Source organism: Notolepis coatsorum, assembly GCF_963971535.1.
Source record: "Notolepis coatsorum genome assembly, chromosome: 10".
Classification (NCBI taxonomy): Eukaryota; Metazoa; Chordata; class Actinopteri; order Aulopiformes; family Paralepididae; genus Notolepis; species Notolepis coatsorum.
Window position 1 is genome coordinate 47,876,813 of NC_140174.1, and position 18,299 is coordinate 47,895,111.

Consider the following 18,299-nt stretch of genomic DNA (forward strand, 5'->3'; position numbering starts at 1 on the left):
GTACTGCTACATCTATACATTTATGACATACCAGATTTGCAAATACAGTACTGTTTGTGATACAAAAAGTGTCCAGAAAAGAGTGTATATACATTTGACGTAGAAACCGTACATTGGAGGAGGTTGGGTAGGTGGGGTGGGGTTGGGTGGGGGGGGGAACTGTACATTGGAGGTGGGGGGGGGGGGGGGGGGGGGGGGACACTGTACACTGTACATTGGAATACTGACAAAGCCATACTTGGTCATTTACTGATGACATAGATGACTTGGTACTGATCTCAGGAACATACGAACAAAGGCAACTGAAGACTACACTGGGCATTGTGATACATTTGGGAAAGACCACGGTAATGAGGGTCAACACCAAATCCCACCAAGCATTAACTATTGAGGAGCAACGCCTAGAAAATGTGGCCGAGTTTGTCCACCTGGGAAGCAACATCGGCACAGATGGAGGAGCCGGTAAGGATGTGTATCTGCAAAGCAAGACATGCCTTCAAAACACTCTGACCTGTATGGCTCTCTTCCCAGCTCTCCAAAAAACAAAGAATCCAACTAATTTTTCATTTGAACTCAAATGTAAAATATATTGCTGTGAAACCTGGAAAACCACAACAACAGTCACCAATAAACTGCACGTGTTTATTAACAACTGCCTCTGATACATACTGAGGATAATGGTGGCCCAGAAAAATAACACATGTAGATGTAAAAAAAAAAACAGGGGCTAGATTGGGCATACGCTTAGAGAGGAATCAACTAACATAACAAGACAGGCTCTGGACTAAGGAGAGAGGAAGCAGACAGACTGGCCAGGGAGACCATAAACCAACTGGAGGCGGTCCACGCTTGATGAGCTAAGACCGGAACCACTGCGCAGAAGAGAATGAGGTGGAGATCCATGGTGGATGCCCTATGCTCCCAAGGGGCCAAGATGATTAAGTCAAGTCAGTCAGGCAGGGTAAAAGGAAGTATTGCCATTTATTTTGTCATGTACGTGTCCTTGCGGGGGCCTGTCACACTTGTGATTCACCTTGTTGCTGACTTTTCCACAGCATCATCAGACCAGTTTGTCAGCCTTCAGCTACAAGCAGTGATTGACTCGCTGCCTTGAGGAAGCCTTGTTTTATGTTCTTCACACAATGTCCCAACAGATATTTATTCCTGGCATGTGTGTTTGACTGTTTATTGTAGCTACTTTAACTAGTGTTGCTGTAAGTATAGTGCAAATCCAATCAGTTTGTAGAAGTGGGAAGTGTCGTGTGAAGCTGAGAAGAAAAAAAAACACCATGGGTTGCTAGGCAGAGGATCCTTTTTTTCCCCTTGGGGGGCGGGGGAGGGCGCTGTAGGGAAATGACAAAAACAGTGTCACATTGACCTTTTACAGAGACAGAGGACAGATACAATTTAGCGTCTTTACACAGTGTTAATGAAATTATGTGGGAAGTGGATGGAGGATCATGGCCTTGTCAGGTATTGAGGGTCTGTTTATCAGCTATTATGATGAAGATCAGAATATATCCATCCTGTTCAGACCCGGTCCAAGCCTGTATAGGGTCCTAAGCAGAATTTGACTTGGGGACCCCCCCACTGCCTCGGCACTGCCAATTGTATTGACTATTGTCAATGCTTGATCATTCTCACACCTACAGCTCCCATGCTACTGTGTTTTGTATTTTCTGTGTGCCTTATTTTGTATCCAGTTGCCTTTAGGATAAGCTGTATAATTGTATTGATATTTGTCAAAAAAACAAAGAAAGAAAATAAATAAATATGCATGTTAACATGATATTGCATTTTTGCATAATTAAATACATACGTTTTTTTTTATTTCAATCACTCTTGTGGGAGATTTCAAGTGCTCCTGGGGGTCTTCTGGTGGTCATGGGGCCCTCAGCAGGCACTTAGATTGCTTATGTGTCGGGCTGGCCCTAAACCTGTTGGTCACAAATGGGATTGCATAACCTCCCCCCCCCCTCTCTCTCTCTCTCTCTCTCTCTCTCTCTCTCTCTCTCTCTCTCTCTCTCTCTCTCTCTCTCTCTCTCTCATACACACACACGCACGCACGCACGCACGCACGCACGCACGCACGCACGCACGCACGCACGCACGCACGCACACACACACACGCAGAAATAATTTTCATTTAGGTTCGAGTTTTTTTTTCTGCAGCCAAATTGGAAAGGAATTATCTTTTAAAAGCAAGGCTTTCTGTGCCCACATAATATGTAGGCTGAGGAGAGTGACAGCAGGGCTATAAGCCTCACAGCTTTCGGGGAGGTTTATTTTAGCTCCGGTGCTGCTATCATGTGCCATGTGATTCAATGGCAGAGAGAGAGAGAACACAGCAGTTCTGAAAGGCAAGCGGATGTTTGAACAACCCCAAGGGAAGGTTTACATCACAGTCTGCCATGTAGAGTTCATGAAGGGGCAACATATGGTCGTGGTGATGGTATTTTTACATAATGTTCTGATATCAGAGCTGATTGTTGTAAATAATTGATATGAACTCATTGTGCTGTATATGCATGTTAATCTTTCTTGGGGAATTTAAACGACAAATAAACACACGCCTAAACTCCTGTCTGTTTTTCTCCTGAAGCTATGACAATGGCTTTACTTATATCCCCCCCCCCCCCCCTTTTTGTTGACAACAAAACAACACAATAAAATTCAAGGATACGCGGATGAATATGCAGCGCAGTAGCCGTCCAGTCATCGGGGGAATGGTATTCAGCCACCTGGGCCAGACCTCTCAGGAGTGTCTCTATATTGGTATTGATCAAGGTCTGTTCACAATGGCCTGCTGCTCTGCCCAGGGGCATGCATTGATATCACAGAATAACACTGTATTCCCTGCCTTCCCTCAGTCCAGCTCAGTCGAGCTATAACTCCAGCAGACAGACTGACAGGATTAAGTTCCAACACTCAAACGATTAATCAATTTCAATTACTCCCGATGTAATCAATCATATTGGAGCACTCCTTCCCTCACAGGGTTCAATGCTGGGTCTTGAACATGAAGAACCATGATTGCTCAAGTCCTTGTAAAAATTGTAAGTACTATTGGCTTTAAATTATTATTCTTTTTTTAACAAATGTTAGAATGAGGGGAAGATGTAGGTTTTCGCCAACCAGGGGTTCTTTTGAGGTAAGATGGCCTTGAATAGAGTTGACTGTATCACGTAGTCTATCCACTGAAGCTTGCAGGGGCTTGATTGATTCCTGGATTAGTCTGGCCATGACTTCAATGAGGCTGGAACGTTGTTTAGCTAGTTGTGTAACCAGTTGAGTCATGGAGAGAGAATCATTGAATTTGCCACCGTCAGTTTTGTCTATATGGTGTTAGCTGCGGCTATAGCTTGCTGGCTAAGCTAACATTAGCTTGTATGGCTGGAGTTTGTGTGTTCCTTTGTCTCTGCGGTTTAGGATTGCTAATTTTGTTATATTGCTCAATAGTTTAAAAGCCTCCACTTTCTTCAGTTTGATGATCTCTTGGTGAAAAGTTGTCAGTTATTTGGGTAATTAAGATGATTAATTTCACTCAATGATTAAACATGCCTTGACTTGTTCTTTGATCCAGCGTTTCACAAACTGTTGCATTTTGTGAGAGAGCGTGTTCAAAAGAAAGAATTATGAACAAAACACACATTACTAAGGGCAACAGTGGAGCAGGTAGAGCAGTCATTGGTAATCCGGAGGTTCCCGGTTAGATTCCCGCTCCTCCCGGGCAAAGTGGTGAAGTGTCCTTGAACAAGACACTTAATCCCTAACTGCTCCCGATGAGCAGGTTGGCACCTTGCATGGTTGCCTCCATTGGATAAAAGCGCTTTGGATAAAAGCACTATATAAATGGAGTCCATTCCATTTACGCAAGCTAGCTCTCCACTGGAGCTCCATGTTGTCTGACGTGTCAGGCTATAGCTACTTATCTACTTTTGCTTACTCATATGAGATGTATTTTTTAAATACATTTCTGAAATTATATAAAAATAAGAAGCAGAAGAAGAAACATGAAAGAAAGTTGGCGCTGTGTGTCGGACAGGGATGCTGTCTGACGTCTCGTGGTCGGTGGGGTCTTCTCGTGCTGTAACCCAAGACATCCTTGGCCATCCTTGGTCTTCTGCTGAGCATGAGAGGGATCCTGCTCTCCTTACAGTGCTATTAATAACAGACAGCAAAGGGAGATTAGAAAAGAAAACAGTTCCATGACCCCCTGAAATGAATCCTCCTCCTCTACAAATGAAAGTTTGAGTCAACTCATAGATTAGGGATATTTTGATCCCCACCAGCAACACCAGCAGCACCACCACTGAGCTTGTTGGGAGGGATTACTCAGTAAACAAATAAGTACTGTGAGACACATGGTTGTATTGTAAACCCCAGGATGCTTATCAGTTTCCTGGGTCAATCTCTCTGTCTGTGATCTCGTTGGCCACTTCCTATTGGGATGAGCAGCGAGCCACAAATACTGTCAAGTGAGCTCACCTTTTCATGTGACTGGAGTGAGTACACAGGGTAGATGGGCCTAGTTCCTTTTCCAATGCCTCCACACTTGTTCCCTTTCGATGTCACTCCAGATGACCCGAGCACAAGACTGCCATTATGGCTTAACGTTTAGTTAATGCCAGGTCAGGACTTGCTGGTCCATTATGTATTAGCTATACCAATGCAAGTGAATGGAGAGAGAAAATATCATCTATGTTCCCCATAAGGACCCTTTCTATATAATTTCATGCATGGACCACAGTAGCAGACAGTAGTAGAGAGACTGAGGGGGCTTTCTCACTAGCCATCCGGGGTCGAATCCGAGCACGATCGCCCCAAAAATAGTGTGATGAGAACGCTCTGTTCCGTCACCGGGGACGCTGATTCGCTCCATGCCAGGACCACTTGATAAGGTGGTTTTGGGAGTGAATCAGCGTCCCCGACGATGGAACGATCGCAGATGTGCAAACAAACTGTACCAAAACACGGAAGAGGTTTGCTGTAACAAGTGGTTCTGTTGGTGCTAACCTGCTTGCCCAGAATAGAGTTGTATTCATACTTCAATTTAAAAATATTATTTAGGTCCATTTGGGATTGTAGTCTGTAAAACCTGCTCCAACGAGGGAAGCTGTCTTTCAATTCAGCCGAGTGCTTACGTCTCTCTCTCTATCTCTCTCTCAGTCAAGAGAGCACTCGCAAATATCACTGTCAACCACTGTCTCGTCATGCGAAATAAGTTCCCAATGCATTGTCCCGTGGGATTATGCCCCCCCGCGGCGAAATTAATTAGTCCCACAGAACCATGAGTCAGCACACACACACACACACACACACACACACACACACACACACACACACACACACACACACACACACACACACACACACACACACACACACACACACACACACACACACACACACTAGGTGCATACCGCCACCTGCTGTATTGGGGTGTTGCTCCCTCATGTGTGCTCGGGAATGAAACGAGATTGGTAGTGAGGAAGCAGGCCAGCGGGGGAGTGGGGAGGGGGGACTATCGTTCTCGAGGACGGAACGGACCAACCGTTCCTAATGAGAAAACGCCCTCAGACTCAGCTTCTTCCCCCAGGCCATCAGAACACTGAACACTGAACACTGAACACTGAACACTGAACACTGATCTCTGATTCTCTCACACACAAACTCACTACAGGTCACTTTAAACACAAAAGAAAAATCACTTTAAAGAAAAAAAAACATAACTGTTTTTGTATAGTATAGTTAGTATAGCTAGTGTTTGGCAAACAAACTGTAGTCACCGAGAGACTAAACCTGGGAAATAATGATACCTGGACAAGAGGAAGGGGAACTATGTGAGAATGCTATTCATCGACTACAGCTCGGCATTCAATACCATAGTCCCCTCCAAACTCATAGCCAAGCTCAGGGACCTGGGCTTGAACTATGACCTCTGCCAGTGGGTCTTGGACTTCCTGACGGGCAGACCCCAGGTGGTGAGAGCAGGCAACTGCACCTCCTCATCCATCACCCTCAACATAGGGTGTTCTGAGTCCCCTCCTCTACTCCCTGTACACACACGACTGTGTGGCTCAGCGGAGTAGCAACACAATCATCAAATTTGCTGACGACACAGTGGTGGTGGGCCTGATCTCTGCAAACGACGAGAGGGCCTACCTGGAAGAGGTCAAGGTCCTGGCGGGATGGTGCCAGGAAAACAGCCTCTCCCTGAACGTCAGCAAAACAAAGGAGATGATTGTGGACTTCAGGAGGTCGGGGGTCAAGGACTACAGCCCCCTCAGCATCGACGGGGCACCGGTTGAGAGAGTGAACAGCTTTAAGTACCTCGGAGCCTACATATCCGAGGACTTGACATGGACCACACACATTGACAGTGTTGTGAAGAAGGCACGACAACGCCTCTACTTCCTCAGGCGCCTAAGGAAGTTCCAAGTCAGTCAGAAGATCCTTAAGAACTTCTACTCATGTACAATAGAGAGCATCCTGACTGGCAACATCACCTCCTGGTTTGGGAATAGCACTGCACAAGACCGAAGCAGACTACAAAGAGTGACACGTTCAGCCGAACGCACAATTGGAGGGGGGCTCCCCACCCTCCAGAACATTTACAACAAGCGGTGCAGGGGCAAGGCTAAGATAATAATTAAGGACTCCAGTCACCCGAACAACTGCCTCTTTGAACTGCTGCGGTCAGGCAAGCGATACCGGAGTCTCAAGGCGAGCACAGAAAGACTCAGAAGAAGCTTCTATCCCCAGGCCATCAGGCTGCTCAACAAACAATGAACACTACACAACAACCATCAAACGCACATAGCACACACACACATCCACACGCACACACTCACTTTAAACAAACACACTGTAGCACCCACTCCCCACACTTTATAGCACACACTCACTTTAAACAAACACACTGTAGCACCCACTCCCCACACTTTATATTTATTGATAAATATAAATCCCCACCTCCCTAAAACAAGCCAGAGTCACGCCCCTCATAAAAAAACCAACCCTGAACCCCACCGTCATAGCCAACTATCGCCCTGTCTCTCTTCTCTCCTTCCTTTCTAAAACACTTGAACGTGCTGTATCCAACCAACTTACTGCTTATCTCTTACAGAATGACCTCCTAGACCCCAATCAGTCTGGCTTCCGGACTGGCCACTCCACAGAAACGGCCCTCATTGCGGTCACAGAGGCACTTCACTTAGCAAAAGCGAAAGGCCTCTCCTCTGTCCTGATTCTCCTAGATCTATCTGCAGCCTTCGACACAGTCAACCATCAGATCCTCCTCGCGGCCCTCGCAGGAATGGGAGTGGCTGGATCTGCGCTGACATGGCTGACATCATACCTCAATGACCGCTCCTACCAAGTGTCATGGAGAGGGACTCTGTCGGCCACCCGCCCCCTCCGGACGGGTGTCCCCCAGGGCTCGGTCCTAGGACCCCTTCTCTTCTCCCTCTACACTAAATCACTGGGTAACATTATCACATCTCATGGCTTCTCATATCATTGTTATGCCGATGATACTCAACTCTTCCTCTCCTTCCCTCCCTCAGATATCCACGTCTCTGAGCGGATCTCGGCCTGTCTGTCCGACATCTCCGCCTGGATGACGACCAACCACCTCAAACTGAACCTAAGCAAAACAGAATTGCTCCACCTGCCGGCCAAATCCTCCCCCCTGACCGACCTCTCCATCACAGTCGAGAATGCAGCTGTGACCGCGTCGCCGACCGCCAAGAACCTTGGTGTTGTCCTCGACGACCAGTTGAACTTCTCTGCTCACATCGCAGCGACAACCAGAACCTGCAGATTCCTCCTGAGCAACGTCAGAAGGATACGCCCCTTCCTGACAAAAGAAGCCACCCAACTCCTCGTCCAATCAACAGTCATCTCCCGCCTCGACTACTGCAACGCACTGCTAGCTGGCCTCCCGGCCACTGCCACCAAGCCTCTTCAACTCATTCAAAATGCAGCGGCCCGCCTGATCTCAAACCTACCGAAGTCAGCCCATGTCACCCCACTTCTTAGGGACCTGCACTGGCTACCCATTGCTGCACGTATCCGCTTCAAGGCCCTCGACCTAGCATACCGTGCGGCAAAGGGAACCGCTCCCGCCTACCTCCGGTCAATGGTCTCTAACTACACACCCTCAAGACCCCTACGCTCTGCGTCTTCTGGCCGCCTCAGATCTACTCCTATCCAAGCTCCCGGAGGGTCATCAAAGAGAAGCCGCCTATTCTCAGTCCTTGCCCCACAATGGTGGAATGAACTACCCATCCCAGTTAGGACAGCCGAATCCCGTCCAATCTTTCGCCGTCGACTAAAGACTCACTTCTTCAACCATTATCTGAAATGATATATAAAAAAAAAAAAAAAAAATCTAACCCCGACTAACCTTAATGTCATGCACTTGTCCTAATAAACTAACCTACACTGTAACACGCAACACTTTGATGAACATTGTTACTCAGCTGATAGAGTTATACCCTTCTTGCTGTCTTGTCGCACAGAACTTGTAAGTCGCTTTGGATAAAAGCGTCAGCTAAATGACTAAATGTAAATGTAAATGTAAATGATAAAGGATTGCACTACAACTCGTACACCTTACTGTAAATTGTACCTAAATTGTACCTCATCCAATTTCTGCTTTGCACTACAGTATATAGTATTGTATATTAGTACACTGCATAGTATTGTATATTATATGGTAACTCAGTTACGTCTATTCTGCATCGAACATTGTACATATGTCTATACTGAACACTGTGACCTCATTTTCTACTTCTAATTTACATGCTATACTATGTTATTTGATACTTATCTTGTCTAGCACAGTCTCTGGAGCGTAACAGTAAGAAGCATTTTGTATAAAAGTATTCTGTACTTCTGTATGACAACTATTAAAGAAACTTGAACTTGAAACAGACGCGCCGCTTAATTGTCATAAAATCACTGCTACAGGATACTGCGTTTGGTTAGTTTATTGAAGTTAAAAACAGTTCATGTACTAGTATCAAAAAGAAAGTGAATCACGGCTTGATTTATCATAGTGTAGCGTGCGGTCAGCAAAATATGACTTCCCCGTTCACCCCCTCATCATTACCGTACCTGAAACTCGCCTGTGAACAGCTGACTTTTACTACTACTACTACGACACCACGTGACCCCTTTGTGAATGACGTAACCATAACAAGCCGTGGTCTATACCTGTCACCAACAGCTAGTATAGGATAGTTATATAATAGTATAACTGTATATTGTATAGTTAAGCATTACATCACGCAACGGAGTGTGTTATACTCATTAGATCACGCCTAGGGGTGATTGTTAGGCCCGACGTGCAGCGGAGGCGTGATCTAATGAGTATAACACACAACTTCAAGTGATTTAATGCAGATAATATATAATAATGTAGATTTATTCACAAAACCATCCACAGAGAAAGTAGATCCAATAGTAGATCCAAGCATGAAAAAAAATAAAAACAGCCATTTTCTTTTTTTTTAAGTCCGTGATTTTTCTTTTGTTTCACAATGGGTCATGACAAACCAATTACATAATCCAACATATGTGTAACGAACTAACATATTCCAGTTGACTATCTTTTTTGGAGGATTCGTTCAAAATATATTCATACTTCCATTTGTCTATCTATGGTCGACTCATTCGAAAAAGTTATTCGGTTGTGGGAGGGATCTGGGGTCACGTGGAGTGTGTTATACGAAATAACAACGGCTAACTTGACTGTTTCAGCCAATCAGAATCAAGATATTTGCATGCCATTGTATAATACTGTATATACTGTAGGACTCATTACCTTTTAATTCGGAAGCTTAGCATTGTATTGTAATTTATCTTAATACTTTTTATCATGTCTATTTTATTATCCATTCTATTTTATTCTATTATTATTAGTATTTTTGCACAATCAAGGCGGGCATGGCCTTCATTTCACTATATGTCTCGTGTATGTATGTGGTGAATAAATCTCTTGAATCTTGAATCTAGCAACAGATGAAGATAAGTGCCAGTGTGGACTTGTATTGTGGCCAAGGCTACTGGAGGCTCAGTCACCCAATGGGAAATGACGGCACAGCAGATTGGGCTGGTTGAGTGTCGGGAGCCAGATACCCCGGGTACTGCAGACTAGGGCTGGGCGATATGACGATATTATATAAATATCGGGTACAGTTCATTAACGATACACTTTTTAAACGTATCGTGGATATCGTGATGTTTTGCCCAAGAGGATTGTGTCGCGTCAATCTGGTCCACACGTTGAAACTTTTGAACAGCGCCGCCCCACACACACACTACTGCATCAAAGTTACTACTTATGATAACAAAGGCATTCGTTTTGTGGCATTAACGTTATATAGTTACACGTTCAATAACATCAGCGTATTTACATAGCAACGTCCGAGGTCGACCTAGATATAGCAAGCATTAGTCGTTCATATCTCAGCCCGTGCTGAGTTGTGCCCATTCTGCGGTCTGTTAATAAAGTTTTCAATCAGACAGATGTATGGAAAGGCTTTTATTATAACATCCGTTGCAGTAAAATCATTATGCCTCCAGTCGTTTAGTCATCCTGCGGAGCTAAAAGCTAAACGTTGGCCGCGGGGAGCTACCGCTACCATTGTTGTTGTCATTGAGCTCTCCAATGGCGGAAGTAAAAAATTAATACGCGCTTGCCGATTGGTGCTAAGAACAGCAGGGCGGGTGCAAGCGGTGTGACGTAATTGGCAGACTCGACTGTCAATCAAAATGATTCTGTTTGCCGTCTGAATGAATGAAAACGTTATTAACAGATTGCAGCATGGGTACAATACAGTACAGCTCAATACAACAACAGTGGACTGGAGGATGCAGACCAGAGAAAGACTTTCGTCTTGTTTACATCAGGGTCCCCCATTTTCAATTCATCATATTTCATATCTAAATCATATAATATCTCATTGCTAAATATATGCAATATATAATCTAATAATCCAATAATCTAAATCTAATATATAATATAAAAATGCTAAATGCATGGGTATTTTATTTTGTCTTTAATGTTAGCTTGCAAACTCAAATACTGTCTTGGTAAGCCTCATAATGAATTGTTTGGGGAAAAAAAGAAAAACATCGTGATGCGCATCGTGTATCGCCGAAAGGTCAGAAAATATCGTGATATCATATTTAGGCCATATCGCCCAGCCCTACTGCAGACACATTTTATACAAAACCTTTCCCCAGGATTTGATGCCTGTGTCCTCTCCTCCATTTAGCAGGAAGCTATATAAAACTATAGATTCTACCAAAGTTCAATATTGCTTCAACAACATTTCTCCAAGTGTCCTGTTAGGAATCTGCACAATATTAATAATTAAAAGTAGTCTGGGGAAAGGAGCTAGACTTTGAAATGGAACTTGGCCTGGTGGATCATGTGACCTAAGGGTCAGACGTCAGAACATTGATAAAGTGCTGATACTGACAGTACTGATAAGGCCATGTAGATAGGGATACATAGATATGGAGTAACTGAGAATGTTTTGGCTCTAATTCAACTGCACTATGTCCTGTACATACAGTACTGCAGTATATAAGCAGTGAATTGAATTAATTAATAAAAATACGTACAAATGGGCGGCTAAGTGGTGCAGTGGGCAAAGCGCTCACCACGAATACTGGAGGCTGGGCTCAAACAGATCATCTCCCTGTTCGAGCCCAGCGCTCCACATTGCTTTCAGTTTAGCTGGTCGTCCGCACTAATACACATTGGCAGTATTAGGGGGAGGGAAACTGATGGGTGGGGATCGGGCGTTGTGGACAGCGACTCCTACAGGTCGGTTGGTGCGCCTGCGCAGTAGAATCAGGACGCGACGGGGGCGGGGCCCCTCCAAAGCCCAGACCCCCGACGCTGAAAGATCGAGCCGCGCAGGTGGAAAGATGCGACTGCTGTTACCTCGAGTATCGGAGGGGACTCGTGCTATGTATGACTTAGACCACATTGCAGCTGGCTTGTGGGAGGCATGAAACAGCGTTCAAAGACAGGGGAGGGTTGAATTGGACAATACGAAATTGGGATGGGAGAAAAATAGAAAATGGGAGAAAAAGTGGATAAAAAAAAAAGAATACGTACAAATACCTTTGGATTACACATAAATATGTTTAACGCAAAATGCATTTTGATTGCGAATTTAACTTCAGATTCCATTCGATTTTGGAGGCAAAGTACCCCAAAAGTAATTACATTACATTACTGAGTTTAAGTAATCCTGTGGATGACATTACTGACTACTATTTTAAACAGGTAATAAGTCATCCATAATGGATCCCATTGAGAATGTAACATTTTCAGCCCCACTTATGACAAACTAATAAGATGGTGTAGGCATTATTCTAGTGCATGTCTTTGAAGCAGATATTCCAAGATATTCCAAGAACCGACATTGGTACCAATAGTACAGAGCGGCAGTCTGTCTACAGTTGTTCAATCAGTGCTTCATACGTGAAGGCAAAGCTTCGGATCGAGTCTCCACTGTGCGGTTCTTTCCATGGATATTCGTTATTGTTTGTTCCCCTCAAGCACACCCAGGCCTCTCAGAAATCAATAAGTGTAATGTATCAGAGATGTACGTCATGTCTACCAGCTGAGAGGAGAGACAGCTCCCGCCGTGCAGCTGATCAATGGGCCAGAGGACGGTTCCTCCTCATAACATTGGATCTGCTACATCTAAATTCGGTGCCTTATTATTCGATTAATACGAGACGTCATCTGATTTTGCTGCGCAGACCCCAGCGCTCGGCTTACGTGGTATTTCCCGGAACGGTTGCCTGCAGACAAGAGTCCCTTTGCCTCTGATTAAACCCTTGAAGCAAGGTCTCTATATCCTGCCCAGCGTGTGTTTGTGTGCGTGCGCGTGCGTGTGTTTGCCTGTGTGCGCATGAAGGAGAGAGGGTACTGTACTGCGTCTGTGTGAGGGCAAGAGGAGAGAGGGAGGTGAGAGCTGATGGTTCAGCTCTGGTGTGTGTGTGTGTGTGTGGGGGGGGGGGCACGATTGATTGATTGATTGAAATCTTTATTAACTGATTGCAGAATGGGTACAATACAGTGCATCTCAATACACACAATTGTTAAGGGAGTGCAGACCAGAGTTGTTTACATCAGGGTCCCCCATTTTCAATTCATAATGACATTTATGACATACACAACATACAGATATACAGATATATATCATGACATATGACATACATGACATACAAATATACAGTACTGTTTAACAGAGATCCTAACTCTGTTAGGAGATTGGCCATCTGTCATGGTGTCTGGTGCTGGGAGAGGAGAGGAGGGAGAGGGGGGGGGGGGGGTGAGAGAGAAATATGGGTAAGAGAGAGACAGAGAGAAACATGGAAGAGAACCGAAGGAAAGAGAAAGAGGGGGGGGGCAGAGACAAAAAGAGGCAGAGAGAGAGAGAGAGAGAGAGAGAGAGAGAGAGAGAGAGAGAGAGAGAGAGAGAGAGAGAGAGAGAGAGAGAGAGAGAGGGGAAGGAGGCAACATGTGAAGTGCAGCTGACCTGTAGACCTGCCAAGCTGCTGGTTACGGACAGCTAACCTGCTAACCCGCTGTTCCTCCAGAACCTGATGAGAGGGGATTAGTCCGACTCTGAGGGAAGCAACAGCTGTGATTGGAGGATCAAGAAAAGAGGGCGGGTTTTGAGATAGGTAAATTGATGGTCTGGCATGCCCTTTACAATAAGGTGTGCTTAAAGCTCCAACCCAGAATTAGTTTGGCCCAAATCTGTGTTTTCTTTTACCATATCAATGTGAGGTACAGGTTTGGATTCTTGAAGAGTTTGATTTGTAGACTAACACACTATTTGTAACTTTCTTAACCCATTGTAAATCATAATGTAGATCTCTTTTAATTCAGTGTTTACGAACATTACCGAAGTAAATAAAAATGTGCAGCCACAAAATACAATAAATACAGTACAATTAAAAACGAATATTTACCTGTTGTTTAATGTTAGTCCATGTATCAAGAGCTCAGTCAATCAACTAGAAAATAATTCTTATTTTTGATGCATTTGTTTAAGCTTGGATCACTGACTGGCCCTTTAACAAACCTTTTACAGCCTCCAAAGCCAAGCAAATCCGATATTTAGTCCTCATATTTAAATCAGTCCTGCTACGTTCGGACAATCACAATGGGTCTCCCATTTCATACTGTATGTTGTGTTCATTGGTGGGGCTTGTTACGGCCTTGCGGACTCTGGCGCAACATGAAAACGTGACTCCCCTCTTCTCAGCTCCCAATAACCACAGCAACAATGGATCTGAAACACTTTAAAGGGTTTTCTTTGGGTGTTATAGCTTCAGGGTGGATTAACAGCAAAATAATTAACAAAAGGAACTAAAGCTAAGCAACACAAGAGTAACTACTCAACAAGTCATTAACCTAAACTCCTAACTGTACAAAAACAGGAAAAAAAGGATTTGAACAAAAATTCTACCCACCCCTACCAAATCTGGACTGTTATTATTGAGTAAATCTAGTTACAACAACATTCCCCACTGGACCTGTTGGCTGGCAGGCTGGTTGGAAGTGGGGAGAGGAGAGGCCACAGGAGGTGGGGGAACCCGGCCCTTAAACCACAGGTCTGGAGCTCTCTCTTAAACCACAGGTCTGGAGCTCTCTCTTAAACCACAGGTCTGGAGCTCTCTCTTAAACCACAGGTCTGGAGCTCTCTCTTAAACCACAGGTCTGGAGCTTTCTCATAAACCACAGGTCTGGAGCTCTCTCTTAAACCACAGGTCTGGAGCTCTCTCTTAAACCACAGGTCTGGAGCTCTCTCTTAAACCACAGGTCTGGAGCTCTCTCTTAAACAACAGGCCTGGAGCTCTCTCTTAAACCACAGGTCTGGAGCTCTCTCTTAAACCACAGGTCTGGAGCTCTCTCTTAAACCACAGGTCTGGAGCTCTCTTAAACCACAGGTCTGGAGCTCTCTCTTAAACCACATGTCTGGAGCTCTCTCTTAAACCACAGGTCTGGAGCTCTCTCTTAAACCACAGGCCTGGAGCTCTCTTAAACCACAGGTCTGGAGCTCTCTCTTAAACCACAGGTCTGGAGCTCTCTTAAACCACAGGTCTGGAGCTCTCTCTTAAACCACAGGTATGGAGCTCTCTCTTAAACCACAGGTCTGGAGCTCTCTTAAACCACAGGTCTGGAGCTCTCTCTTAAACCACAGGTCTGGAGCTCTCTCTTAAACCACAGGTCTGGAGCTCTCTTAAACCACAGGTCTGGAGCTCTCTTAAACCACAGGTCTGGAGCTCTCTCCAACAACCTATGCACTCGCACAATCACAATCATTTATTCAATCAACAAGCTCACCTGCAACCCATCACACACAGAGCCACTATAACAGGCTCGCCAGTGGGGAGAGAGAGAAAGAGAGAGAGAGAGGTCCAGAACACGTGCACATAGGGGATTAAAGCACATACACAAATACATAGATACTGTTTATACGTTGTAACACCTCCCCCCTTAAATATTGAACATTTGAACATTGAAGAAATATTGGATTACACAGGAGACCTCACTAATATACATAGAAGACCTCACTAACTTTAGTACACAGAAGACCTCACTAATATACATAGAAGACCTCACTAACTTTAGTACACAGGAGACCTCCCTAACTTTAGTTTACAGAAGACCTCACTAACTTTAGTACATAGTAGACCTCACTAACTTTAGTACACAGGAGACCTCACTAACTTTAGTACACAGGAGACCTCACTAGTACACAGGAGACCTCACTAACTTTAGTTTACAGAAGACCTCACTAACTTTAGTACACAGGAGACCTCACTAACTTTAGTTTACAGAAGACATCACTAACTTTAGTACACAAGAGACCTCACTAACTTTAGTACACAGGAGACCTCACAAACTTTAGTTTACAGAAGACCTCACTAACTTTAGTACACAGGAGACCTCACTAACTTTAGTTTACAGAAGACCTCACTAACTTTAGTACACAAGAGACCTCACTAACTTTAGTACACAGGAGAACTTTCTAAAAGTCAGTCAAAGCTTGCCAAAAGCTCAAACAGTGATCTCCAAGCCCACGTGGTTGAACTCAAACAACAAAGAAACAGACTAAGAAACGATGTAAACACCATGATGTAAAAACAGATTTCATCAATGACAAAACTGTGGAAAACCAAAACAAACCCTGTGAACTTTGGAAATTACTCAACAACCAACTAGGCTACAGTAAAAAACTAAAAACCAGATTTACAAACATAAACATAAATACTCTTATCACAGACAAGCTGGATGTGGCCAATTACTTAAACATTTTCTTCACAAACATAGCCACAACACTGATTAATAAACTATCCTCCCACTCAGGGCATTTTGGGGTAGAACACATCATAGCCTTCTACCAAAACCTAGGGGTCCGCAAAGACGACTTCAAACTTGAAATGGTAACAACAGTTGAGGTACTCAAAAAAGTGAGCGCCCTCCAACCTAACAAGGCCACTGGCCATGACAATATCACCTCCAAATTCCTCAGAGACTCAGCAGCCGCCATCACCCAAGTTCAGCAGACCAGAACGACCAATCAAAGACAAGGAAGGAAAGACCATCACAAGACTGGACCAACAGCAAGAGGGATGGACAGAGTATTTTGAAGAACTCCCGAATAGACCGACACCACCTAACCCCCCGGACATTCAACCTGCGGAGACTGACATAGTCATCAACTGTGGAAAGCCCAGCAAGCAGGAAATCCAACAGGCCATTGCACAAGTAAAGAATAATAAGGCAGCAGGACCAGCCAACATCCCTGCGGAGGCACTGAAGGCAGACATAGACACTTCGGTAGAGATGCTACACCCTCTGTTTGAGAAGATCTGGGAGAAAGAGGAAGGGCCAACAGATTGGAAAGAAGGCTACTTGGTCAAAATACCTAAGAAAGGAGACCTCAGCCAATGCCACAACTACAGAGGAATCATGCTTTTATCAGTGCCAGGAAAAATCTTCAACAGAATCCTCCTTGAACGAATAAAGAAAGCGGTGGATCCGCAGCTAAGAGACCAGCAGGCAGGCTTCCGGCCCAATAGATCATGTGTGGACCAGATTGCAACACTCCGAATCATAGTCGAGCAATCATTGGAATGGAACTCTCCACTATACATCAACTTCATAGACTACGAGAAGGCATTTAACAGCCTCCACAGAAACACCCTCTGGAAACTGCTTCGACACTATGGCATACCAGAAAAGCTTATCAACATCATGAGGAACTCCTATGAAGGAATGACCTGCAGAGTCATACACAGCGGACAGCTCACACGAAGCTTCCAAGTGAAGACCGGAGTAAGGCAAGGCGGTATACTGTCCCCTTTCCTCTTCCTCCTGGCCATCGACTAGATATTGAAGACCACAAAAGCACAGAGGAGAAACAGGATCCAGTGGACACTCACAACAGAACTGGACGACCTAGACTTCACAGACGACCTTGCCCTACTATCCCACAGTCGACAACAGCTACAGGAGAAGACTAACATACTGGCAGACACCTCAACACAACTAGGCCTCAACATCCACCAAGCAAAGACCAAAATACTCAAGATCAACACAAACAACGAAGACCCAGTAAACCTGGAGGTAACAGCACTTGAGGAAGTAGAATCCTTCACCTACCTAGGTAGCATCATAGACAAGAAGGGTGGCACGGAGGCAGATGTCAGAGCAAGAATCAGCAAGGCAAGGGCCTCATACATCCAACTAAAGAACATCTGGAGCTCCAAGGTAATCAGTCAGCAGACAAAGATCAGACTCTTCAAATCCAACATCAAGCCAGTACTCCTATACGGATCAGAGATGTGGAGGACAACCAAGATCACAATGACTAGAGTACAGTCATTCATCAACAGATGCCTGAGTCGGATCCTGAACATCCACTGGCCAGATACCATCAGTAACAACGATATCTGGCAGAGAACGGGTGAACAACCAGTGGAAGAACAAATCAAGAGAAGAAAGTGGGGATGGATCGGCCACACACTACGCAAACAAAACACCAGCACCACCAGACAGGCCCTTAGATGGAACCCCCAAGGCAAAAGGAAGAGAGGCCGGCCCAAGAACACCTGGCGCAGGAACTTGGAGACAGACATCACACAGAGCGGACTGACATGGAAACAGCTGGAAAGCTAAGCAAAGCACAGGACAGAGGACCCTGGCGAACTGTTGTCGACGGCCTATGCTCCCCCAAAAGGAG